At 35.1% G+C, this 26,758-nt stretch overlaps 1 protein-coding gene across 1 annotated transcript in view; it reads right to left on the bottom strand.

Moving 5' to 3' along the window:
• Positions 1-23,084, bottom strand: part of TTBK2 (tau tubulin kinase 2) — a 121,231-nt gene extending 98,147 nt beyond the window's left edge. Inside the window, exon 1 of the mRNA XM_010994961.3 lies at positions 22,671-23,084. The gene's annotated coding sequence lies outside the window, so the exon portion shown is untranslated. The remainder of the gene's footprint in view (positions 1-22,670) is intronic.
• Positions 23,085-26,758: the final 3,674 nt, after the last annotated feature.

The following is a 26,758-nucleotide window of genomic DNA, read 5'->3' as shown; positions in this document are numbered from 1 at the left end:
TGAAGTGTTTATACTATGCTACCTTTTTTAAAAAAGAAGGCAAATGTTAAGCATATTAACGTATTTGCTTTTATTTTTTTAAAAAAGAAAGGAAGCATAAGCCAAAAAGTGATGAAAGTGATTTTGTATAGCAGAGATCAGTAAACTTTTTCCAGCAAAGAGCCAAAATAATGAATGTTTCAATCTTTATGTATCATATAATCTCTATCACAGCTACTCAGCTCTACCATTTTAGCATAAAAGAACCCATAGATAATATGCAAACAAAAGAATACAACTGTGTTCCAACAAAAATTTATTTACAAAAAGAGGTAGGTAGCCAAATTTGGCCTGCAGACTATTTTTGCCAAACTTTGCCCAGAAGAAAGGAAAAATAGGATGGAGGGGATAAGAATGGAAGTCAGACTTCTATGAATGTATCTTTTGATATAGTTTTGATTTTGGAACCAAAATTATTGTTTTACATATGAGAAAAAAATTCTTATACTCTAAATTCAAAAAAGGGTCACAGCAAAAAGTAATCATCAGATCTGGCTTTAAACTCATCCCAGTCTTTCAATGACAGCTTCCAATTAGTGACCACACTTTGGAAAGTCAAGCAATCAGTAACAGCCACATTCCATAACCACATTTGCATAACCAAAGTTCAACCAGTTTCTTAACACTCTCACTTCACCATCCTTTGAACTTTAAGTTTCACAGCTCTCCCTGTATGGAGGAGAGCAATAAATTTAGCATTTTGTTCAGACATTGAGTGGTGACCTCTTCCTTCAAGACAATTAAAAGACAAAATAAATCATAAAAAAGAAAAAAAATACTAAAACTGAAAGGGGTACAATCTCTAGAAATTTAAAACAAACTTAAACCAAGAACCCACTGCATTCCAAGTATGTGGTATAATCACACAGAAAATAATGCATGTGGCTTTAAAATACACTATTTTTGACTTCATATCCCTACTGGGAAATATCATAAGGAATAAAAGAACTACAAAGAAATCTCAAAACAGCATTTAGTAGTTTTATTGTTAGAAATAATATCAATTCTGTTATTTTAAAACTATTATAGGTATACTGCAGGACACAGCAAATAAGTGATTATATTAAGTCACTAAGAGTCAACATTTTCAGCATAAAGAGATACAAAAAAAAGTAAAAAAAAAAAAAAAAAAAGACAAGTAAAAACCCTGCAATCTTACACTGAAGAAAACATGAACAAAGTATCATGATCTTTATTTAAATATGTATTTCACAACTCTAACCATTGAGAAGTCCTAGAAGCAATGCAGTCCAGTAGCATCAAGCATTTCTAGATCTAGGGTTCCAAATATCATTTCTCTCAAAAGAAAAAAAAAAAAGAGCAAAAGCTCCCTGAAGAAATGGCTACTTCTAAAATTTGGGCAGGAAATATAAAAGATGAGCCTAGGAATCTTGCTGTGCTCGAAAGCAGGGAATATACCAAAGTCTTGGGACAGATTCAGGTTTTGTGGGCCCCCATCTTAAAAAACTTACTTTTGCAAATTTTACAGTATCCATATGACCAAATACTAAAGCTTTGACCCCAAAGTTTTGAAAGAAACCCACACAAATAAAGAACCCTTAAGTTTAAGCTTCATTATCGTCAAGGTAAATCCAACTTTGTTCAAGACAGTGGAGTCAAGGCAAAAGGACACACAGCTATGTGGAATGGGCTCATTTACTGGTTTAAAGTAAGAAAAATTGACATTCAAAAGAATAAAGACTGCAATGAACTGAAATACACAATAATCCATAAGTTCTTAATGATATTCAAAAACAACTCATTAGACATTACAAACAATTGCTAGGGTACTAATTCATTACTCTGAACATAAATAAAAAGAAAATAAGTCAAGCATTTATCTTGCCTTTCCTAGAGTATTAACACTATTTCAAGGAAACCAAATCATTGATAATCACAATTAAAAATTCACCATTTTGCAACACCTAATGAAATAATGTAGGCAATGATTATGAATGGTTGCCAAAACTCTTAGGTCAAAAGTTGGTTGATTTAGAACTTAATAATGGAGAGATGAAACTGGCAAATTCTACCAACCAAAATAAAACAATCTATACAATCTCTTCCAGAAATAGAAGGGAAAGAAACACTTCCCAACTCCATGAGGACAGCATCACCCTGATATCAAAACAGTCATAAAGCTCGGGGAAAAAAAGTAATGCCTAGTGTGGAAATTTTATAAAAATAAATGATTAAAAAAAAAACAGTCAAAGACAATACAAGAAAATAACCAATCTTCCTCATGAACATAGATACAAAAAATCTCCAAAATATTAGCAAATTAAATCCAGCAATATATACAATACCTAAAAAGAACAGCACTTCAATGCTATGTGATTTATCCTGGGGAAGCAAGAATGGTTCAATATTCAAAAATCAGTTCATAAATTCCAACAGATTAACAGTTAAAGAAAACCACATGATCTATCATTTGATGCAGGAGAAGCATTTGACAAAACTCAATACTCATTCATGATGTAAACTCTCAGCAAACTTAGAAGGGAATTTTCTCAAACTGATAAAAAAGGGCATCTAAAAAAAAAAGCTCCTCGAACTCATGAACGGATTTAACAAAATTCCAACTGAAATTCAAACAAAAGGCTTTATGTAGGCAAGCTGATTCTAAAATATATGTGGATAGGCAAAGGAACCAAAATACTCAAAATGGTTTTGAAAAACAGTAATAAAGTTGGAGGAATCACACTACATGATTTTAAGACTTACATAGCTACAGTAATCAAGCCAGTATGCTACTGGCAAAGGAACAGACATATTATAGATAAATGAAGAGTACATAAATAGGCCCACACAAATATGGCCAAATTTTTTATTTTTAGCTTTTTAAAAATGGATACGTAAGTTGCATAACCATAAAATTCATCATTTTAAAGTGTACAATTCAGTGGTTTATAGTATATTCACAAGGTTGTGTAATCACCACCACTATCTAATGCCAGAATTTTCACCATCCCAAAAAGAAAACCCCATACGTATTAGCAGTCACTCTTTATTCCCTCCTTTCCGTGGTCTCTGGCAACCACTAACCTATTTTATGTCTGTACAGATTTGCCTGTTCTAGGCCAACTGATATTTGACAAAGACGCAAAGGCCATTCAACGTAGAAAAGATAGATTTCCAACAAACAGTGTTGAAACTACTGTACATCCATATGTAAAAAACGGAACCTCATTCTAAACCTCAAATCTTATATACAAACTTAACTCACAGCGTATCACAGATCTAAACGTAAAATATAAAACATTTAGAAATAAACCTGAGCAAATCTTTGTGAGCAAATCTTTGTGCAAAGGGTTTTGGACATGACACCTCAAGTATATTTCATGAAAGAAAAAAACTGATAGACTGAGTTTCACCAAAACTGAAAACTTTTACTCTATGAAAGACACTGTTAAGAAACTAGAAAGACAAGCTACATATTGGGAGAAAATGTTAGCAAATCATAGTATCTAACCAAGGGTTTGTATCCAAATATACAGAGGACACTTAAAATTCAACATTGAGAAAACCAATTACCGAATTTAAAACTGGACAAAAGACAGACACTTCACCAAAGAAAATATATGGATTGAAAATAAATACATGAAAAGATGTTCAGGGGGAGGGTATAGCTCAGTGGTACAGTGCATGCCTAGCATGCATGAGGTCCTGGGTTCAATCCCCAGTACCTCCATTAAAAATAAATAAATAAATAAACCTAGTTACCTCCCCCCTAAAAAAAACAAAAACAAACAAACAAACAAAAAAAAAGAAAAGATGTTCAACATCATTTGCCAGTCTCCAAAAGTTACACAGTTTAATTATTTTATATGACATTCTCAAAAAGATAAAACTATAGTGACAGAGAAAAGATCAGTGGTTGCCAAGAGTTACAGGTGGGATGAGGTAATGATTACAAAGAGATAGTATGAAGGAGTCTGCAGAGAGTGTGGAGCTATTATGAATACTTACGAGAACTATTACTATTATTATGATTATACTGAGGGTTACATTAATCTATACATGTGCTAGAACTCATAGAGCTATAGAACCCAAGAGTCATTTACCATATGTTAATTTTTTTAATAAATAAAACTAACTTATAAAAAGAAAATCCACAACCAACACAAAAGATAGTAAAATATTCCTCCCTTTTCTAATAGCATATCTGTATGAGGCCGTATTTTTCTTTATATGCTTCAACCAAAAGCAACATATTGCAACAGACTGAACACAGATGTATTGAGAATCCAGCTGTCTTTGATCAAACCAGACATTAAAGAGACTTGAAAAAAAGTAAAGCAAAGCCACTCATTTCACCAATTTGTTTTTGTTTTGTAAAATAGTTAACATATAACAGTTTTATTATTTTAAAATAAACAAATTTTAATTTTTAATTTTAATATAGTAAATATTATCACATACAAATCCATACTAAAACAAACAACTCTTTAGGGCCCTCAATAAATTTTAAGATTGGTAAGAGGTCTTGAGACCAAAGAGTTTGAGAATGGCTAAATTATGTTATAGATCTGTATCTGAATAAATCTATTAATAAGCTTGATGTATACAAACTTATTAGAATGAGTAAATATTTTTGAATTCTACAATCTTAACTTTCACCAATCATTATTTCAATAAACTCTGATGAGTACCCGGCTAAAAACTGAGAATAATAAGATGAATAAATCATGGTCCCTAGCCTTTAAGATAAGAGGTTCTTCAGGGGAGATTTCTCATAGATGATGCTATTGGTAGAATATCCACTTAACTCTGAATGCATTAAGAGGAGACTTGTACAACTGGTTTGGATTAAATTAGGATGAGAAAACTAATCAAAGAAAAACACAATATAATTATCAGCTCCAGGAAAAACAAAAACTAGTGTAGGAAAGAAAAGGTACTCATGTATCTATATCTATGATCTATATCTAGATATAGATATAGATATAAATTTCATAGCTTAAATGTCAAGAGCATTTACAGATTCATAACTTAAACTCTGCTTAAATGTCAAAACCATTTACAAAGTCATAAACTCTGAATACTACCCTAACCAAAATTAAAATATAACATTAATGGAAAACAGAAGGATCTAACCATGATAACAATGAGACAGGCAGTGAAAAAACTAAACCTCATCTTCCATAGTGGAAAGCCAATAGATAGTGACTAAAATTTTAAAATTAATCAGCAGCAATGTTAAGTTTGAGGGTACAGATGTAAATCTCAAGAGAATCAGCAAAAAGTGCTAAAAGTGAGTACTTTTGCAGGGCTGGAAAAAGGGCAGAGTGGGAAGGCCAGAAGACTCCTTTTGTATACTGAAGTGCATAAAATCATTCAACTTTTTAATTGCATGCATATGTATGTAACTCTGATTAAAAATGAAACTAAATTTAAAATGCAACTTGTAGAAGAACATTTAAACATGAAAAGTTAGTCTTTATGTTTCAAGTGAGTTATAAAATAGTATATAATCCCATTCCTATTTTTAATTTTAAAAGTGTATATATAAATTATGCATAGAAAAAAACCTGAACTGATATTAACCAACTATTAACAACGGTTACTTCTATTTAGAATTATCTTCTTGGAGAGGATTCCTCTTCTATGAACTTACTATAGCAAACATGCATTTTTACAATAAAGAGAAAAACATTATTTTTAAAAGTTAAAATTTTAAGCCTTACATTTATGATCAAAAATTTTTGACCTTTTGATGAGGGTACCAAGATCATTCAATGAGGAAAGAACAATTTTTTCAAAAAATGGTGTTAGGAAAACTGGATATCCATATGCTAAAGAATATAGCTGGACTCTTACCTTATACCATACACAAAAATTTACTGAAAATGAATCAAAGAACTAAATACAAGAAGTAAAATTACAAAACTCTTAGAATACATAAGAGGAAAGCTTCATGACATTGGATTTGGCAATGATTTCTTGGATATGACACCAAAACAAAAGAAAAAAACAGATAAATTGGACTATCAAAAATTAAAAACTTTTTAATTTTGAAGTGCCCATCAAAGGACACTATCACCAGAGTGAAAAGGCAAACCATGGAATAGGAGAAAAATATCTGCAAAATCATCTATTTGATAAATGGTTAATATTCAGAACATATAAAGAAATCCTAAAATTCAACAACAAAATAATAATCTGATTTTTAAAATGGGCAAAAGACTTAGACATTTCTCCAAAGAAAATATGCGATTAATAAGCACAACATCGTTAATTAGAGAAATGCAAATCAAACCACTTTACACCCATTAGAATAACTATCAAAAAAAAAAAAACAACAGAAAATAAGTGTTGGCAAAAATGTGGAGAAATTGGAACCCTTGTGCATTGCTGATGGAAATGTGAAACAGTGCAATCACTATGGAAAACAGTACTGAAGGTTCCTCAAAAACTTAAACATAGAATTACAATATAATCAAGCAATTCTACCTCTGAGTATATAACCCCAAGAAAATCAAAGGAGGAACTCAAAAAGATATCTGTACACCAATGTTCAGGGCTGCATTATTCATAACAACCAAGAAGTAGAAACACTCAAGTGTCCATCCCAAGTGACAGATGAATGGATAAACAAAATGCAGCACATATATACAATGGAGTATTTTTCAATCTTAAAAAGGAAGGAAATTCTCACACATGGTACAACATAAATGAACTTTGAAGACATTATGCTAAGAGAAATAAGCCAGTCACAAAAGGTCAAACATATAATTCCACTTATAATAGGTACCTAGATTAGTCAAATTAACAGAGACAGAAAGCAGTCTCTGTCTGGTAGTTGCCAGGGGCTGCAAGGAAGAGATAATGGGGATTTAGTGTTTAATGGGTACAGGGTTTCCTTTTGGGAAGATGAAAAAGTTCTAGAGATGGATAGTGGTGATGGTTGCACAACAATGTTAATATACTTGCTGCCACTGTACCGGACACTTTAAAATCGTTAAAATGGAAAATCATATGTATGTTTTACCACAAAAAGTCTAAATTTTAAATAACACTAGTAGGTACTCCTCAGAGACATAACTATGAAAGCCAAACAATTTTCAGTATCTCACTCTAAATTACCAGTGGAAAGATCATGGTATCCTGGGTAGAGTCCTTTAAGACACTGATATAAACCTAAGAATACACTTGTTCCAATTAGGAATTGACCCTAAGAGAAAAGCCCAGAATCCTATAAGCTATCAAGGTGTACTAGACTGCTTCTAAAATGGTTCACAATAATCCCTATTTCATGCTGTTGATTCCTTCCCCTTGAGTATGGACAATCTAGTCACTTGCCTCTAATGAACAGAATACAGCAAAAATGACAGGATGTCACTTCCCAGATGTAAAAGACGGTGGCATCTTCCTTGTTCATTCTCTCCCTCTCTCTCTCTCTGGCTCCTCCTACTTGCTTGCTCGGATGAGGAAAGCTGCCATGTTGCCCCAAGGGAAGACCTATATGGCAAACAACCGAGGGCAACCTCTGCTAGCATATGATTCCATTTATAAAAGGTACCAACAGCCCTCAGTCCAACCACCCATAAGGAACCAAATCATGCCAACAATGACTGGAGTCAGCGTGGAAATAGATCCTTCCCCAGTTGAGCCTTCTGATGACTACAGCCTTAAATGCAGCCTGTGATTGATCTTGAAACAGAGTACCTAGCTGAGTCACACACAAAATCCTGACCCATAGACACTGTGAAATAATAAACTGTTGTTTTAAAACACAAAGTTTTGGATAATTTGTTATGCAGGAATAGATAACACACGAGGCTTCATTAATATAGGGCAATAGTTTCTCAAAGTTGTGCATGAACCACAAGTTCTTTTTGATTCCACATCATGAATTATATCTGAAAAAATTAATGTAAATTGGCTGCAGTATAAATGCTGTCAAGTAATTACTTGGCATTCATTTTTTTTCTCATTAACACTAATAGCTTTAAAATAATCTTGGTGCAAGAAAATGAGATACTGCAAGAGAGAAATTAAATATATTTCTCCCTGGCAATATCCTCAACAACCTAAAATAGAAAGTAAATAGCATGCTAATGAATTCAGACAATGATGCTAAATCTGGAGGAGTTGCCAAAACAGACCCAAAGATGATCAAAATACGGACAGAACAAACTAAATGGAGATTCAACTTGTAAAATACCATGTGGTGAAAAGTCATTTGAAACATTTGCTAGATATAAAAAGATTAAGGAAAATAGCCAACAAATAAGTAAACATTGACACTCTCCTAGATTGTCAATGAAAAACTCCTTGACAATGAAGACCATATCACAGATATTATATCCTTTGCCATAATCAAAAATTATGAACTTTGCAGTTAATCAATACATATTTGCGTGAAGTAATTTAATTAACTACCTGAAATGAAGCATCAAACTGTATATAATTTAAAAGCCATATAGATTCATATATACAAGTACAACAGAAAGAGAGAAAAAATGAGCCCTAAAAGGAGAATGAAAATAAGGATGTTAAGAGACACAAAGGCAAATGGATAAAAAATTGTGTTAGAATTCCAAAAACATAAGCCAGACCAAACCACACTTAATGAAGAAAATTCCCTACAAGAATATTATCTAAGAAATTAATACTGCAGTGTGTTTATTGTCTTTTAGTGCCAGGGACCCCTCACAAAATAGAGATTAAGACCAGACTGCCCAGATTCAAATTCTGGCTATGTAACCTAGGATGCATTACTAAACTCTATACCTCTATTTCCTCATCTATAAAAAAGGCATAACAACAATGGCTATTTAAGGATTTACATATGATATATGTAAAGTGTTTATTCATCATAATGCCTGCCATACTGACTACTGACTGTGTTCAATGAATGGTAACCATTACTTAGTATGTCATTTTGCATGGTTCTTAACCAACAGAGGAAGAAATAGTCACACTCAGACATAATGCTGTCTAAAACAGTCCTTGTATTGCTTTAATGTTGATGAAAGGGAATAATCATATTTGCATGGAAGCCTAGAATTTAAACCTAATATGCAACTACTACTTATCAAATTCATAAAAAATGTTTTTGTCAGCAAGGGAAATTATTACTCTGCAACTATGTTTACAAATTAAATTACAGCATTTGCATTGTTATAATTTTGTTCTTAAAGTTAACAGAAAAGTCAGCTGATCAAAAAGGAAGTAAAAATAAACGAATGCTACCTACTATTTCTAGACTGTAAAAAGTATAAACTAGTTCCCAAATGTGTTGTGACTTGAAGCAAATTTTGAGTACCCACCTACATAAAAAAAAGGAAGCATTATCACAGTGAATACCAAAAAGGAAATTATTTAAAAATAAACAGAAAAGACTCTCATGCACTGCTAGTAGCATGTACTTTGGAAGATAGTTCTGTATTACAAAGTAAAGCTGAAAATATGCACACACTGTGACCCAGCAACCATTTTCCTAGGTATATAACCTAAAAGCACTCTTTTCTCATATTCACCAGGAAACTTACACAATAGTACAAGAATTTTTATAATCACATTATCCATAAATGCCCCAAACTGGAAATAACCCAAATGTCCAGCAAGAGAAGAATGGATAAATGGTAATATATTCATACAGTGAAAATATGTATTAGCTTCCTATTACTGATGTAAAAAATTACCACAAATTTAGCAGCTAAACAACACAAACTTATAGTCTTAAGGTTCTGGAGATCAGAATTTCAGGCTGCCCCAGGGCTAAAAGCAAGGCTATGCTCCTTCTAGAGGCTCTAGAAGAGAATCCTTTTCCTTGTTTTTTCCATCTTCTGGAAGTTGCCTTCATTCTTTGGCCCATAGCCCCATCTTCCATCTTCAAAGCTGGGATAGTTTAGTTAAGATCTTCAAGTCTCTCTGACCTCTGCTTCTATCATCACATCTCCTTATTTGTCTCTAACAAAACATATATGCTCCCTCTCATAGGACCCTTGTGAGTACACTAAATCCACCTGGATGATCAAGGATAATATTCCCATCTCAAGAGCCTTAATTTAATCATAACTGCAAAGTCTACTCTACCTATAAGGTAACATATTCAGAGGTCTCAAAGATTAAAACGTGAGTATCTTTGGGGGACCATTATTATACCTACCACAAAAAATACACTAAAATGAAAGTAAAGAAACTATTGCTACTCTGAACTACATAAATAAATCTCACAACAGACACTGAAAAAAATCAAGCAAGACAAAATTATACATACGATCCAAGTCCTCCTATAAAACTCAAAAATAAGCAAAATTAAACTATGTGAAATAGAGATGCAAACATAGGTAGTAAGTCTATAAATAAAAAACAAGGACATGATTTTTCATAAAAATCACAAGAATGGATTCCTTTGGGGTAAGGAAGAGGGGGTGAGGCCAGGAAGGGGCTTCTGAGATACTAGCAATGGTCTATTTCTTGACCCAGGGGCCTTATATTACTCTCTAAACTGCACACACACACACAAATAAGTAAATAAACTGCACACATATGTAATTATTAGTATGATTACTACCGCTTTTAAAGGGAACAGTAACAGACAATAGTCATATAAACCACAGCAAGGAAAGCCAGACATGGAATAGATAAGGCAACAACCATCTAGCAGTATGACAGATAGCAGGAGACTGTCCCATCTATACAGTGGTGAAAGACCAGCTAACCCGTGACTTACGCATGAGGCAGAAATCTAGGTGCAGAGTAAAGAAAGAGGCTTAGACACATACACAATTTACAATGTCTTCCTAATAGACTATAAATTTCTTGATGTCAAGAGCAGAATTCTACTTATCTTTGTATTCTTAGTACCAAGCATAATACCTACCATAGGATAATCTTTCAATAAATGTTTAATGAATAGAAGAATGAATGAAATGCCTTTTACCTCTTGGACAGCTGAATGAAAGTAAGTAGTCCTCAAGTAAATAACTGAGAGTTGAAACTGATTTTTAAATTTAACATATAGTCAGTCAACAGCCAGCATCAAATGGTGAAAAGTTGAAAGCCTTCCAACTAAAATCTGGAATAAGACAAAGATGCCCATTCTCACCATAGCATTGTATCAACAATAGTATTGAACATACTATCAACATAGCCATCATATGGTACATATAATATCAACATAGTATCAACATAGTATTGAAATCTTAGACACAGCAATCAGATAAGAAAAAGAAATAAAAAGGATCCAAATTGGAAGGGAAGAGGTAAAATTGTCATTATACTCAGATGACATAATACTATATATAGAAAACCCTAAAGACTCCACATAAAAACTATTAGAGCTTGATAGAGCACATGCTTACCTTGCGGGAGTTCCTGGGTTCAATCCCCAGTTTCTCCATTACAAAAAAAAAAAAAAAAAAAAAAAAAACCTACTAGAGCTGATAAATGAATTCAGCAAAATAGCAGATTACAATATTTACAGAAATCTGTTGCATTTCTTTACACTAACAATGAAATATCAGGAAAGTAAAAAAGAAAAGCTTTTAAAATCTCATTAAAAAAATTAAATACTTAGGAATAAACCTGACCAAGGAGGCAAACAACTTATACACTGGGAACTATAAAACACTGATAGAGGAAATTAATGATGATTTAAAGAAATGGAAAGATAACACATGCTCTTGGATTGGAAGAATTAATACTTTTAAAATGGCCATGCTACCCAAAGCAATCTACAGATTTTTTGTTAAGTAGAATCAATTACAATATGTCAATTTCTGGTGTATGGCACAGTGTCCCAGTCTTGCATACACATACATATATTTGTCTTCATATTAGCAAACTACAGATTTAATGTAATCCCTATTAAATTACCCAGGACATTTTTCACAAAAATAAAATAAATAATTCTAAAATTTATATGGAATCACCAAAGACCCAGAACTGCCAATGCAATACTTAAGAAAAAGAGCAAAGTTGGAGGAATAACCCTCTCAGACTTCAGACAATACTTCGGAGCTACATTAATCAAAACAGCATGTTATTGGCACACACACACACACACACACAAAGAGATACGGATCAATGAAACAGAACAGAGAGCCCAGAAACAAACCAACACACCTACAGTCAATTAATCTTCAACAAAGGAGGCAAAAATATACAATGGAGAAAAGACAGTCTCTTGGACAAGTGGTGTCAAGAAAGCTGGACAGCCACATGTAAATGAAGTTAGAACACTCCCTCACACCATACACAAAAATAAACTCAAAATGGCTTAAAGACTTAAACATAAGACACCATAAATCTCCTAGAAGAGAACAGAGGCAAAACATTATCTGACATAAATCACAGCAATGTTATCCTTGGTCAGCCTACCAAAGCAATAGAAACAAAAGCAAAAATACACAAATGGGACCTAATTAAACTTAAAAGCTTTTGCACAGGAAGAGGAAACCATAAACAAAATGAAAGACAACCTACAGACTGGGAGAAAATATTTGTAAATGATGTGACTGACAAGGGCTTAATTTCCAGAATATACAAATAGCTCATACAATTCAATAACAAACAAACAAACAAACAAACAAAAAACAAGCCAATCAGAAAATGGACAGAAGACCTAAAGACATTTCTCTAATGAAGACATACAGATGGCCAACAGGCACATGAAAAGATGCTCAATATCACTAATTTCAGAGAACTACAAATCAAAACTACAATAAGATATTACTTCACACCAGTCAGAATAGCCATCATTAAAAAGTCCACAAACAACAAATGCTGGAGAGGGTGTGGAGAAAAGGGAACCCTTCTACACTGTTGGTGGGAATGTAATTCGATGCATTGGAAAACAACATAAAGATTCCTTAAAAAACTAAAAATAGGCTTACCTTATGATCCAGCAACCCCACTTCTGGGCATATAGCTGGAGAAAACTACAATTCGAAAGGATACATGCATCCCAATGTTAACAGTAGCATTATTTATAACAGCCAAGACTATGGAAGTAAACTAAATGTCCATCAACAGATGACTGGATAAAGAAGTTGTAAAATATATATACAATGGAATACTACTCAGCCATAAACAGTGAAATAATGACATCCACAGCAACATGGATGGATCTTGACATTACCATACTAAGTGAAGTAAGTCAGACAGAGAAAGACAAATATAGTATGATATATCACTTATATGTGGAATCTAAAAAAATGGGACAAGTGAACTTATTTACAAAATGGAATCAGACTCAGAGACATAGAAAACAAACTTGAGGTTACCACAGGGGAAACAAGGGGAGCGATAAATTGAGTTTGGGACTAGCAGATACAAACTACTACATACAGAATAGATAAACAACAAGGTCTTACTTTAGAGGACAGGGAACTATATTAAATAACTTATAATACCCTAAAATGAGGGAAAATATGAAAAAATATACATATATATTCACATATATGTATAACCAAATCACTATGCTGTACACCAGAAACTAACACAATGCTGTAAATCAACTATACTTCAATAAAAAAAGAGTTGCTACTAAAAAAACAAAAAATACAGTCAGTCAATAAATTGTTATAATTATGTAGAAGAGTAGAAGGAAGTATAATGCAGTTTTGCCCTCAATGAGTTTACAATCAAGGGAAGACATTAAACAACTATTTCCAAATTATTCTTTGAAACAGAACTCATAATACAAAAATAAATTAATAGTAATTCTCTGGATTTAAAAGGTAATATATATAAAATGTTAATCAGTATCAAATTGTAAGGGCCAGTGCATATGACAAATCAGAACTGAGGGAGATTAACATGGGCTAGGATGATCATACAAAGTTTCTTAGAGGAGCTGGATAGGATTTATAGTGATTTGGTGATTGCAAAATAGACAAGTATTTCTCCCATTTCTGTATACACATCCATTTACAGTATGACCCTGCTGCATCTCCCAATGAAAGGTAGAGTTTCTTTCTCCATCCTGGGAACTAAGATTGGTCCTATGACTTGCTTTGACCAATGGGACATCAGGAAACATGACCCAGAAGAAAAAGTACTTATGCAGTGGACTTGCCCTCTTTGGCTGGTTCTATAACCCAGATTGTGAAGAAACCCAAGCTAGGTGACTGCTTCACATAAGTGAGCCTAGATAAGACCAAAAGAACCATTCAGCTGAGCCCAGTGATACTGCCAACCCACAGAACAGTTAACTAATAAATGATTATTGTTTTAGCCTCTGAACTTTGGGGTGGTTTGTTTCAAGACAAGAGCTAACTGACTAAGGAGGTAAGCAAAGGCACAAAATAGGAAATGAGCACAATATACAAGGACACAGGAAAGTGAATGCATAGATTAGTTTAAATAGAAGAGTCTGATTGCAGAGAAAGAATACATAGGCCTGAAAGTTAAACTGAGTTCAGATTGTAAAAATCAAGCTAGGAAGAGGATAGACTTCATTCAATTTCAATAAACAAGGAAGGGCCACTGAAGGATCTCAGAGCAAGAGAGGATATAATGCAAGAGGAAAGGCAGTTTCATTACAATTACTATTGTCTAGACAGGCTGAAGCAATAAAATTTCCCTACATTTGTGGGAAGCTAGGTAATTCACTAAACAAACAACAGCATGGTTTTATAAGTGCCATATATAGCTTATGTAAGATTCTGCTCTTTAATAGAAAAATTATTTTTACCTATAATTTTAATCTCAATGGGAACAGTACTAGAATTAATTATCAGAAGAGCTTATGCCTAAGGAGTAAGGAAAATATTTTCAAAGCTATATTTGGGCATAAAGATAATATTTCTAGTAATAGAATAACTGCAAAATATGACTATAATTTGTTTGAGATTTCAGTATATTGCCAGGCCAATTCAGCTCCTGACCACCAGAGTAAAAGGGACCAGAATTTAGCCTCCTACCTTAAACAATGAGAAAAGCAGACAATATATGAAACAACAGATTTTAGACACTAAACAATAGGCAGCAAAGAACACGGATCCATGATAGAAGGGAAATAAATTAGGTAAGCCTTAAGACTGCCCTCAGCTCACTGCCTGGAGAGTTTCCAGGCTGCAGCACAGGAATGGGGAACCCAAATAGAGCCCAGCAGCCTTAATGAGCTGAAGAGACAGAATTCAGAATTTTGAGGAGGCCAAGGCAGGGCAGAACACTGAAGAGAACTGCACAAAGATCAAGCTCTGGACATCTAGAGAGAGAGGGTTCCCCTTGAAACTCTGGCTTAGTAATAAGGGCATGTGCGTGAAGAAGCGATAAAGGTCAAGGAAAGAACACTGGAAAGGGGCAGGTGGAACAATCCTTAATGCTCACATAGGGCTGTGAATAGTTTGTATAATCAACAGAATGAAAAAAAAAAAAAAAACTTTAAAAACATCCAGGGCCATGAATGCATCTAACTATTTTCAGACAACTTAGCTGTATCCCAGAACAAATCTGCCAATATTTAAAGAAATGAGAGGGGGGAAAAAAACAGTCCAGCATGTAACACTGTAAAATCATGTCTAGCATCCAAACAGAAATTACCATGGATACAAACAAGGAGAAATATCAATCAATAAAAATAGACCCAGAAATGGTGCAGAGGACAGAATTGGTAGATAAGGACTTTGAAACAGCTATTATAAATATATTTAAGAAAATAGAGAAAAGCATTCAGCCCGAGGGAAAAAAATGGAAGAATTTTTTTAAATGAACTTAGAGACTTGAAAACTATATATGTGAGATTTTAAAAAATATATTGGATAGGATTAACAAACACCAGATTAGCCACTGTGTAGAAAGGACTGGTGAATCTAAAAATACAGAAGAAGAAACTATCCAAAATGAAACATACAGAGGAAAAGACAGAAACCAAACAGTATCACTTAGCAATGGGATAACATCAAAAAACCTAAAATATATATAACTGGAGTCCCAGAAGGAGAGAATAAAGAGGTTGCTTACACTTTTATTTTGTTGTCAGTTATTGTAACCATACTATCTTATATAAAGTTTCTCTCCACTTTTAGTATATTTTTTAATTTCTAGGTACATTTATTGAACCCAGAGGGATTCCATGCTTAAAAAAAAATCTGAAGGAAAAATGTCTGAAATTTTCCTGAATCTGATGAAAACTATAAACACACCAAATACTCCCTATCATTAAAATAAAAAATCAGATGCTTTCAAAGCCATCACAAGCTATTGTGTAGACAGTATTTAGGATATCTGGTTAATATTCCAAAAATACATTAAAATTATTAAAATTATGTTTTAAAATAAAATAGCTGAGGTGTAGACACAAGTTTACAAAGACTCCACACCAGCTAAATTTTTCAAAATATCTAGAAAGACTAATGTAAACAACAGAAGTAAGGGTCAACAATAGGATAAATCCTTTTTTATTTTTAACCCCGTAGGTTTTTGCAAAATCCTCTCTAAAGGGTCAGTAAAAAGAGATGAAGATGTGTGAATAATCCTATTTGCTGATAGCAAAAGAGAAAATCAGTTTAGTTACCACTCACACTTCAGCTGTTCTTTCTAAACTTTCACAGGAGATAAATTATACTTCCAGCAGCATGTAATCTCTCTGCTCAATAAATACATTCAAGAAAGCAAAATATCTATTAAAAATGAAGAGAAACTTTGTAAGTCAATCATGGTTACAATTACCTACAACAAAATAAAAATGTAAACAACCTAGCTCTCCTCTCCCTGGCTACTGATACTAACAACGCAAACAAATTCTTCCCTTGTTGGAAGAAGAGTGTAACTTACATGGAGAGATTGTAAGGAAAACACTAAACAAGACCATTCCTTGGGTAATATCTACTGTAGCCAGATCAACCAAACAAAGCATTGTCTATGATCCTCCCACCAAGACAAAGGAAAATAAATCAATAAAGAACCTTCTCTGTAATGATGATCATTGTAATTGGATTTAAGTATATTAATTTCCCTTTTTAAAAATAGCAAACCTTAAAAAAAATCAAAACTGAGGCAAAGAGAGGCTAAATGATCTAAGGTTCTATGATATATTACAGTAGAGATGAGAAAAGATTCAGATCTCATCTTGATGCACAATTAACAGTTTTATTCGTCTGTTTAATAAGCATTTATTAATTTATGAGGTTTATGGTGGATACTAATCTTACGTTCTAAACAAAAATTAGGAGCCATCATGTGATAAGGGATATTTTTTCTGATTTACAAATGAATGTATATATTTTTAAACTTACAAAGATATTCAAATTATATCCTAATTACTTACACATTTAATAACTCATCTATAAGCAGCTAGATTCCAGCTACAAAGAAACTCTAACTACTTATCCGAAAAGACCTCTTTTTTGTAACTACACATACCCTCCTACCAGTAATGCCTAGTCCTAACTTTTGAGGTCCAGAGAGTCTGAAACACAATACAGGAATTCTGTCAGTACTTAAGCAACTGAAGCCTGAGAGAACACAAAGTAGAAATCCACAGTAAAGGGAGAGAATGGACTCTTCAGGACAAAAGTTTTCAAAAGTGTCCTGGCATTCTGTAAGGATTTATCTAAAGCTGTTACAGGAGTTGCATGAATATTTAATTTTTATTAAATATCTTTATTTTGAAATACTTATTTTTAAATATTTAACTATTTGTAACTATAACATAGTCATTAACCTCTGAAACTGGCAGAATATGTAGCAAAAAACAGACTACTTCCCTGAACCCACCTCCCAGACTATTGGGTCTGTCAGTTAACATGTTCATGTGGTAGTCTGCATTTTCCCTTCATGATATTTAGAACACCTGTGGTTCCCTGTTGTACAGTTGTTTGCTCCCACTCTACTGCAAGCTCCAAAAGTGAGATCATTTCTGTCTTGTTCCCTTTTGAATCTTTAACCCCTAGCACAGTAACATGGTAGATGCCAAACAAATATTTAATGAATGAATACATGAGGCTATTCCAATAGTTCCTAAGGAGAGATAATGAGGATCAGAGAGGCTGAGTTAAGGTGGTAGCAGCAGACATGAAAAGGAGAGTTTTTTGAAGGTAGAACCAAGGAAAAGAGTAAGCCAAACAAAATTAAATTAATGAGATTTCGAACTTGGGTGACTGATTAAACAGTGATACCTTCATTTATAGAATTAAAGAATTTAAAAGTGGGCTGACTTTTGTCTTGGACATGTTGAATTCTTTTAAGTGCTAGACAAGTCCAGCAGAAATGAAGTCCTAATCTAGCTTACCATCTACCGTACCATTTAGCTTCCAGATGATTTTTTTCAAACCAAATTTCATGAGAGGCAAGGCTCACATTTTTCTCTTTAGTTATTCGTCTTTTTCCAATTTTCCTCCCCTCATCTATGCACTACTGGTCATTGAAAAATGTTGATAAAACCTTTTCTGAGAAATTTTAGGAACTGAGGGGCAATTAGTAGATCAAGGGGAAAAAAAAAGAGGGGGCTTTCCAAACTTAACCCGTAATATATAACACACATAGAAAACTATTAGACCAATACTAATAAAATACAGTATCTAGATGATCACATGGCTAGAACAAGATAAGAGAAACAATGCAAAATTATTTTTTTAAAAGGTAATTACCATGGAACTTCAGAAAGAAAAATAAATACTAGAAAAAAATTTATATCATTATAAAAATAATGATACAAGCATTTTGGTAAAAACAGATATACTAGTAAATAAGTTTTCTAATTCAAACATTTAAAAAAATACTGATTCTTATTTTCAATAAAGATGTAAATTCTCTAAAAATATATATATATTCTTAAAATACGGTTAGGTTGAATCTCAACAGCTTCCCAAAGGAAGCCAAAAAGCTGCTACCTCCTACTCTTCAGAAGACACTACAATAACCCAGATTCTTTTCAAAGAACACTTAATTTTTGGCCTTGGGAAGCTTTACTCTAACTGAAGTGAAATCAAATTGCAAAACACACAAAAAGGAGCAATCAACATCCTAAAACATCAAGGATCTTATACATGTAAGTTTAAAAAATCATTAAAAAACCCAAAATGTTGACAGAAATCAGTAAGTACTATATGTTTAAGTATTAAGAATGTATAAAATAATAACCACAAAGAGAAGAATCACTATTCTTAACTTAAAGTCACATAACATAAATGAAAATATACCAAGAAGTCTGCTTAAAAATCAGCTGTTTAAAAGATAAAATTTTCTGGCAAAATCGATACTGATATTATGTAAATAATATAATTTCAATCTAAATTTGAAACTTACAATCATGGATCACAAGATATTGAGGACAGAAACTTCTGAGTGGTAACAGGTTGTACTTATGTTCAAAATTCAGCTCTAAAAATTCACCTTTTTTCATATAGTCTTAAAGGCTCTTTTATCAAATATGGACTTATGTTTAACCTGAAAGCACTGCGTATCTACAGCACAAAAGCTGTAAAAAAAAAAAAAAAATTTTTTTTTTTAACCCAAGGGTTCTATCCATTCTATCTATTCTGACGTTTGGGGGGTAAAAATCTACCACCATCATCACTACTGTTTACAACGTACTGGATAACCCAAAAAATGACAAGGAAGTAAAACAGTATAAATGTTTAATTTCGTATTTCAAAACCTATAAATATTGAAGATGTCCTGCAATATTACTAAACAAATTAACTGACATTGCTCCAGCTATATTCTGAGTGATTCCCCAAAACCTCAAAAATAGCAAAGAAAGGAACACATGAATAGAGTAACTCTGAGCAACACACACTCAAACTATAAAGAATGCCATGTATGTATAAAAGAATTTGTCTATAGATTTTTAAGTGGATAAGGAAGTTATATTCTCTATTAATTCTCAAAGGCTATCTTACTTTGCGAATTAATTCAGCCCTCACTAGTTTAATAATGCTCATTAATCATTTTCCCTTGTTTTATACTGCTTTTTTAAAGACAACAAACATCATTTCACATAGTTTCTGAGGATTAGGAATCTGATCTTAGTTGGGTGGTTCCAGCTCAGGGTCTCTCATGAATTGGAATTAAGTTGTCATTTCTACGTATTTTTCCAAGTTATAAAACTTACAAAGAATTGCCTGCCCTCCGCACCGAAGTTAAATTCCATGATCACAACAAATTCAGCTCTGTACTATTAATTTACAATGAAAAACCAACAATCCATCACTGTCACATTTTAACACATTTTTAAACGTAAAACACTCTCCAAAGTTATCTAATTTATACAAACTTCACTTCTAACACTGTATTTAGATATCTGAACCCTTATATAATTGAGTTCAATTTGCTAAAGCAAAGCAATGTAATCTCATGAAGATTTTCTGAGGTATTAAAATAATCAGTATTTAAAAGAAAGCAAAAGAAGGCACAAAAGTCTGAAATCATATATAACACCAAAGAGAATTCAATAAATTATGTATTAACCATAGCACAAGATAATGAGCAAGATATAGTATATATATATATAGTATATATATATATAGATATATATATAGTATTCTTAGTCAGCCCCCTACTGAAGATCAAATTTACTTCAACTTAATATTACAAATTAAGTTAATAAATTTATTTTTCTTTTACGTGTCTAAAACTGAAAGAAGAAAATATATTTCCTAACAGTCTGTCATAAAGGAAAAATGTTAGGAAAACTTTTCCTTTATAACCATGCTTTAAACATCTCCTTTATTGCCTTAATAAAAATGTGTCTTACAAGAAAACATAAGCTTTTTAATTAAAAATCCCTTTCAGTATGTTTTTAATTGCAAAGGGTCACAATATATCATCTAAGTCCACACACTTGTTATTCGAAAATTTTTTAGAGTTAAGATGAATTCTTCAAGATTAGTCTTATAAGTAATATTTGTTATCATTACTGCTTCTTTATTAAAAAAAATAAATGCAGAGCATTCAACTTTAAAATCAATCTCCCCTCATCCCTTCCCCTCAAACTAACGTGACTTTATCCCATTTAGCCAAAAGAAAACAGTATACATTTCTTTGGGGTCTATGCTGGCAAATCAGTGTTTAGAAGCCAATGAAACTGTTATTAATGGCTTAGAACCAAACACTGTAACAAAACACACTAAGAAGATCCTCCATGTGTATACATATGCCTGTTCATAATATAATCCTCATATATGTATTAAAAAACTTAATTTCTGGTGTTATTTTTTTTAAATTGAAGTACAGTTGATTTACAATGTTATGTTAGTTTCTGGTGTACAGGATAGTGATTCAGTTATACATATATATTCTTTTCCATCTTCTTTTTCATTATAGGTTATTACAAGATATTGAATAGAGTTTCCTGTGCTATACAGTAGGACCTTGCTGTTTGTCTATTTTATATACAGTAGTTTGTATCTGCTAATCCCAAACTCCTCATTTATACCTCCCTCTTTGGTAACCAGAAGCTTGTTTCCTATGTCTGTGAGTCTCTTTCTGTTTTGTGAATAAATTTGTATCATTTTTTAGATTCCACATATAAGTGATATTATATGATAGTTGCCTTTCTTTGACTTACTTCACTTAGTATGATAATCTCTAGGTCCATCTATGTTGCTACAAATGGGATTTATTTCATTCTTTTTTATGACTGAGTAGTATTCCACTGTGTGTGTTTGATATATCCCATCTTCTTTATCCAATCATCTATCAATGGACATTTAGGCTGCTTCCATGTCTTGACTACTGTAAATAGTGCTACAATGAACACTGGGGTGCATGTATCTTTTCAAATTAGTTTTCTCTGGATATATGCCCAGGAGAGGGACTGCTGGATCCTATGGTAACTCTATTTTTAGAAGACACTTAATTTCAATTTAATATCAAAACATCTTTACATGATACACAAGTTCTAATAAAACTGTCCTCTTTAATGTTCAAAGAAAACAATTTCTAAAGCAAGGGATGAAAAGAGTTAATACTGGATTGCTGCCACCTATCAACTTTAATTCAAAGCAAAGTACAACTCAATGTCATTTTCACCTCTAATGCAGTTAGAACTGAAACAAAATTAAGTTCACTGTGGATAAAGTCTCCTGGCATCCCAACGGATTATTTACTTCTGACTTGACAGTACATATGTGTTGAGTCTTTTGTGCCTCCCACAGCATCGCAGGGTGTCAACATCATCTTAGTCAAAGCAAATGACGAGCAAATCCTTCAGATTTCCCTCGCACCCTAAGTACAGGAAAGTCAAGGCCTCCATTGTCGTTACTACACAACAAACAGATTCTACAGTCCCATGCCCTCTTGTATTATACTTGGGGAGGCGCGGTGGGAAAGAAGCGCTCGGTATACCCTGAGAATCCTCTGTGTTCAGTCCTGGTACCAGAAGCAGCATGAATACAAGTGGTATGTGGGTCACCCCATAGAGAGAGAAACAGAACGAAGCTTTGTGACCCTCCAAGTTCAGTGAAGACACCAAAAGCCTCTGGGGGATATGGGGCACAACCCTTCGGGGAAACAGAAGAGAAGCAAACGGTCTCTGAGTTGGAGTGACTGGGTCTGGCACAAACCCAGGGCGTGGGTAGCAACCGAGGAGGCTCCAGTACCCCTCCTCTCCGCACCAGGGTCGGTCACTAGGCGAGGGGTGCGGCCAGAGTAGGGGGGTCAGGACTGAGGGAAGGCGGGACGTGGGGCTCCCCCAGTGGCTCCCAGGGGGCTCGGGGGGTGTGTCCTACCTGGGCCCTGGCGGACGCAGGGATTTCGGGCGGAGGGCTCGAGTCTAGCTCAGGGCCGGGACGGGCAGGGGTCAACCCTCAGCAGGCGGGACGTCCGCCGCCTGCCCATCCCCCGCCGCCCAATGCGGTGGGACCCGAGCGCGGCTTCGAGCGCCGGCCGGCTGGGTAGTCCCCTCGGGTACCGTCCGCGTTTACTGGCGGCGACGGCGGCTGCTGCTGTTACTGCTGCTGCTGCTGGCCGCCCCCAGCCGCTGCTGTTGTGCCAGCCCCTGCTCCTCCTCCTGCCGCCGCCGCCGCCGCCTGGTCCCCACCGCTCCCATCGCCGCTGCGGCGACTACTGCAGCACCCGCTGACCCGACCCGACGTTATTCTCCCCCTTCGCAACCCGGCACAGCCTAGCCCACCTGCCCTGCCAGTGCACACGCCCACCTCTCCGCCACAGGTGCTGATTGGAAAGCGAGTCCCGAGCCCGCCACGTCGGTTGGTTGGTCCCATTGCCAATCACGAAAGGGGCGGAGAGTCAGGGAAAGAGCGTCTCTGCCCCCCACCGGAGAACTGCCGCTATCTTCAGGTTTGCCTGAGAGGGCGAGTTACCGGGAAAGGAGCATCACAATGGCAGCGCGCGTGCGCGCGGGAATTCTGGGCCTTGTAGTTCCACCGGCAGCCGCAACTGCCCGCCCGCCCGGAGCAGAGAAGTAGGGCTTCTGAGGCTAGCGGTTGGCGCACAGTGGTGTCCTCCTAGCTTGGCAGTTACCTTGGTTATAGAGGCTTGGCTGTGACGCCAGCGTTGAAGCTTTCGGAAGAAAATCGGAAATGTCTTGTCACGATACGAATTTACACACGCTGAGGCATTCAATCGCGAAGAAGAGCCCCAAATCATGAGGCCCCGCCACGCCACCCCCTCAGAACCAGAGCTGCCAGGATCTGGCAAATTGGCGCCGTCCCCAGAACCGCCTAACATGAAGCTAATCACCGGTGGGTACTGGGGAAAGGCCTAAAAGTCTAAGGAAGAAAGGAGACCGAGACCTCCAGAAAGGAACGTCAGCCTGGAGCCCGGCGTATCCTTACGGATTTCACAACCAGGAAGAACAAGATTTCATTCCCTTTTGAAACACCACCCGTTAAGGGTTCATTGAGAAGCCGGGTGAGGTCCAGTATGCGAAACCAAGCAAGAGAATGTGGAAGTCCCTCGAAGACTTTCCAAGAAAAGCAAGGAGGGCGGAGCAACAACGCTGTGTGGGATACTTTGTATTTGGTGTTGATGTATCAAGCTTTCTGATGAAGAGGAAACCTCAAGATTAAACCTCTCTCCCATCCTTACCCATCAATTTACAGAAGGAAAAACTCAAAGAGATTTAACAGCTTTCCTAAAGCTACAAAACTTAGTGGAAGAACCAAAACTCAGGTCTCTTGAACTTCCCGTATCCAAGGCTTTTTTTTTTTTTTTTTTTTTTTTTTTAAGTAATAATCACAGTGACTCCCAGGAGTCTGCCCTGGATTGAAAGGATGCAATGAATTACGAGATTCATTTTACTTTAAATATTTTTCTTCACTCAAGTGACATTATGATTAAACCTGATTAAGACTATACAAGGGTTAAATATGAATCCTATATTCAATCGCATAACTGTTTTTGAATCTATTTCTTCTTGTTCAGGAAATGCCAAAGCCTCTTGACATTCTTTGAAAAACAAGGCCCTTCTACTGTCTATGTCCAGATCCTTGGATAAAAAGCAGGACAAAATGTACATTAAAGGCAATTGATGATGCAGCTCATCTTGTTCTATTCAAACTTAAAGAAGTTGCCAAATTGTTTTCTTTCCACTGATTAAAACCACAAGTTGCTTTTTCCATTACTTTGTCTAACAGAATATAGTGCACTTCAGAGTATTGGCAGGGCAAGTAATTTGAATTGGAAAGTATTAGTGTTTCTGTAAATACTTTTCTTTAAAATTAAAGAAGTTTATAGGGGCAACAAAAAAAAAAGCCCAGATTCATGGAAATTATGCCTAGCAATATTTCAAATAGCTATTCTCTCTTTGAAGAGAATATTTTTCACTCACTTAGCAAATGTAGTGTGTCCTCTTCAAGCTACCTAGGTATAATCTCTGCTATCACAGGTGAAGATTTTAATGAATTTATTCATAGAACTACTATTGTGTTAATTTTAAATGTGTCCATAGATACAGCTGGATTCTCCAAATGATGGAAAGATGATTATTCTTCTGATTGTTATCTTATGACCAACTCTCATTTGCAAATCCATGAAGGATAACATATAGAGAAGAGTATGTGAGAAAGCAGTCCAGCAATTGTTTATCAATAAAGAGTTGAGGGGGAAAAAAGTGCAGTGCAAAGGGAAGTGTGTGGTGAGTATCTTGAGAACAGAGCAACAGTGTATCTCAGAGTAAGAACTCTATGAAGGAATATATAGTGCAAGTTAATGCCACAGGTGTAGGAATCCTAGGATATTGGACTGCCCAAGGAAAACAGCTTCCCAGGCCTCCTTTTGTTCTCTGGTCTTTTAAGAATTATTGGTCTGTCCCAAGAAAATTTTTTTTCAGTTAGGATAAATGGCAAGATAATATATTATTCAAGATCTGGTACCAGAATTCAGGACTCTCCTTTTGAGATATTCTCAAATATATATATTAAAAAATAAATAAATGTGGTAGCCAGCCTTTAAGATGGCCCCCAGTGGTCCCTGCCTCCCAGTATCTTCACCTTTGTATAGTCCCTCCCATACTGAATTGAGCTGACTTGTGTAACCAACAGGCCTTTTCAGAAATTATGGTATGTAAATTCCGAGGCAAGGTTATAAAATACTTTGCAGCATTCACTGTATGCTCTCTTGGATCACTCAGTTAGAGGGAAGCCAGCCGCTACTATATGAGGACACTCAAGCCATCTCTTGGAGTAGCCATTTGGCAAGGAACTGAGGCATTACACCAATAATAAGCACTACCTTGCCAGCCATGTCAGTGAACCATTCTTGGAAACAGATCCTCCAGCCCCAGCCAAACCTTCAGATGACTGCAGACCCAGCTGGCATTTTGACTGCCATCCTCTGACATACCCCAAGCCAGAACCACCCAACTGAGCCACTCCCAAAAGCCAGATCCACAAAACTATGTGATACAATAAATGTGTACTGGTGCTTTAAGCACTAAGTTTTGGGGACAATTTGTCATGGAGCAATTGATAACTAATATAGTAAGATTTGTGAAAATAAGGGAGAGAGGAATGATTCAAGTCTAAGGATGTGTGCTCTGGATAACTAAGCCTGAATGAATGAGACTGATCCTAGGATCAGCCTTAGAGTGTATTCAAGGAAAATGAGCAGAGTTCAGATTTATCCTGAGTTCCCCACACAACGTAAAACCCTTTTTAACACAGCTTTTTTTCTCCTGCACAGAATAAATAGCATACTGGAGAATCCCTTTTCCTTCCGTTTTCCTCCATTTGTGGCATTCTCTCCCCATCTTTACATACCCATTGATTTACCACTTTCTAATCTTCCCCTAAATCCAAACAGGAAATAATCTAGATGAATTATTTACATCATCAGTGCTCAACTCAAGGAAAAGAGGTCCTCCCCGGCTTTCCATCTCTCTCTTTAAAAACAAATCTCATGTTGTATGCCTGAAACTAAAATCAACTATATCTCAGTTTTTAATCTCAAATAATCTCATATATCATTTATATCTCAATTTTTTTTAAATCTCAGAATTGTACACTTTAAAAAGATGGATTGGATTGTATGTGAATTACAGTTGTCCCTCCATATCCCTGGAAGATTGGTTCCAGCCCCCAACCTCCCCCTGCAGATACCAAAACCCAAGGATGCTCAAGTCCCTCATATAAAATGGCATAGTAGGAACTAACATAGTGTTGTAGGTCACTTATACTTCAAAATCAAACTCTTAGAAAAAGATCAGATTTGTGGTTACCAGAGGTGGAGAGTGGGGAGAGGGGGAATTGAATGAAGGCAGTCAAAATGTACAAACTGCCAGTTATAAATAAGTACTAGGGATATGATGTACAACATGATAAATATGATTGACACTACTGTATGTTATATATGAAAG

This window comes from Camelus dromedarius, chromosome 5 (genome assembly GCF_036321535.1).
Source record: "Camelus dromedarius isolate mCamDro1 chromosome 5, mCamDro1.pat, whole genome shotgun sequence".
In the NCBI taxonomy this organism is placed as follows: Eukaryota; Metazoa; Chordata; class Mammalia; order Artiodactyla; family Camelidae; genus Camelus; species Camelus dromedarius.
The sequence above is the reverse complement of the archived record's forward strand: the minus strand, read 5'-3'. Positions and strand labels throughout refer to the sequence as shown.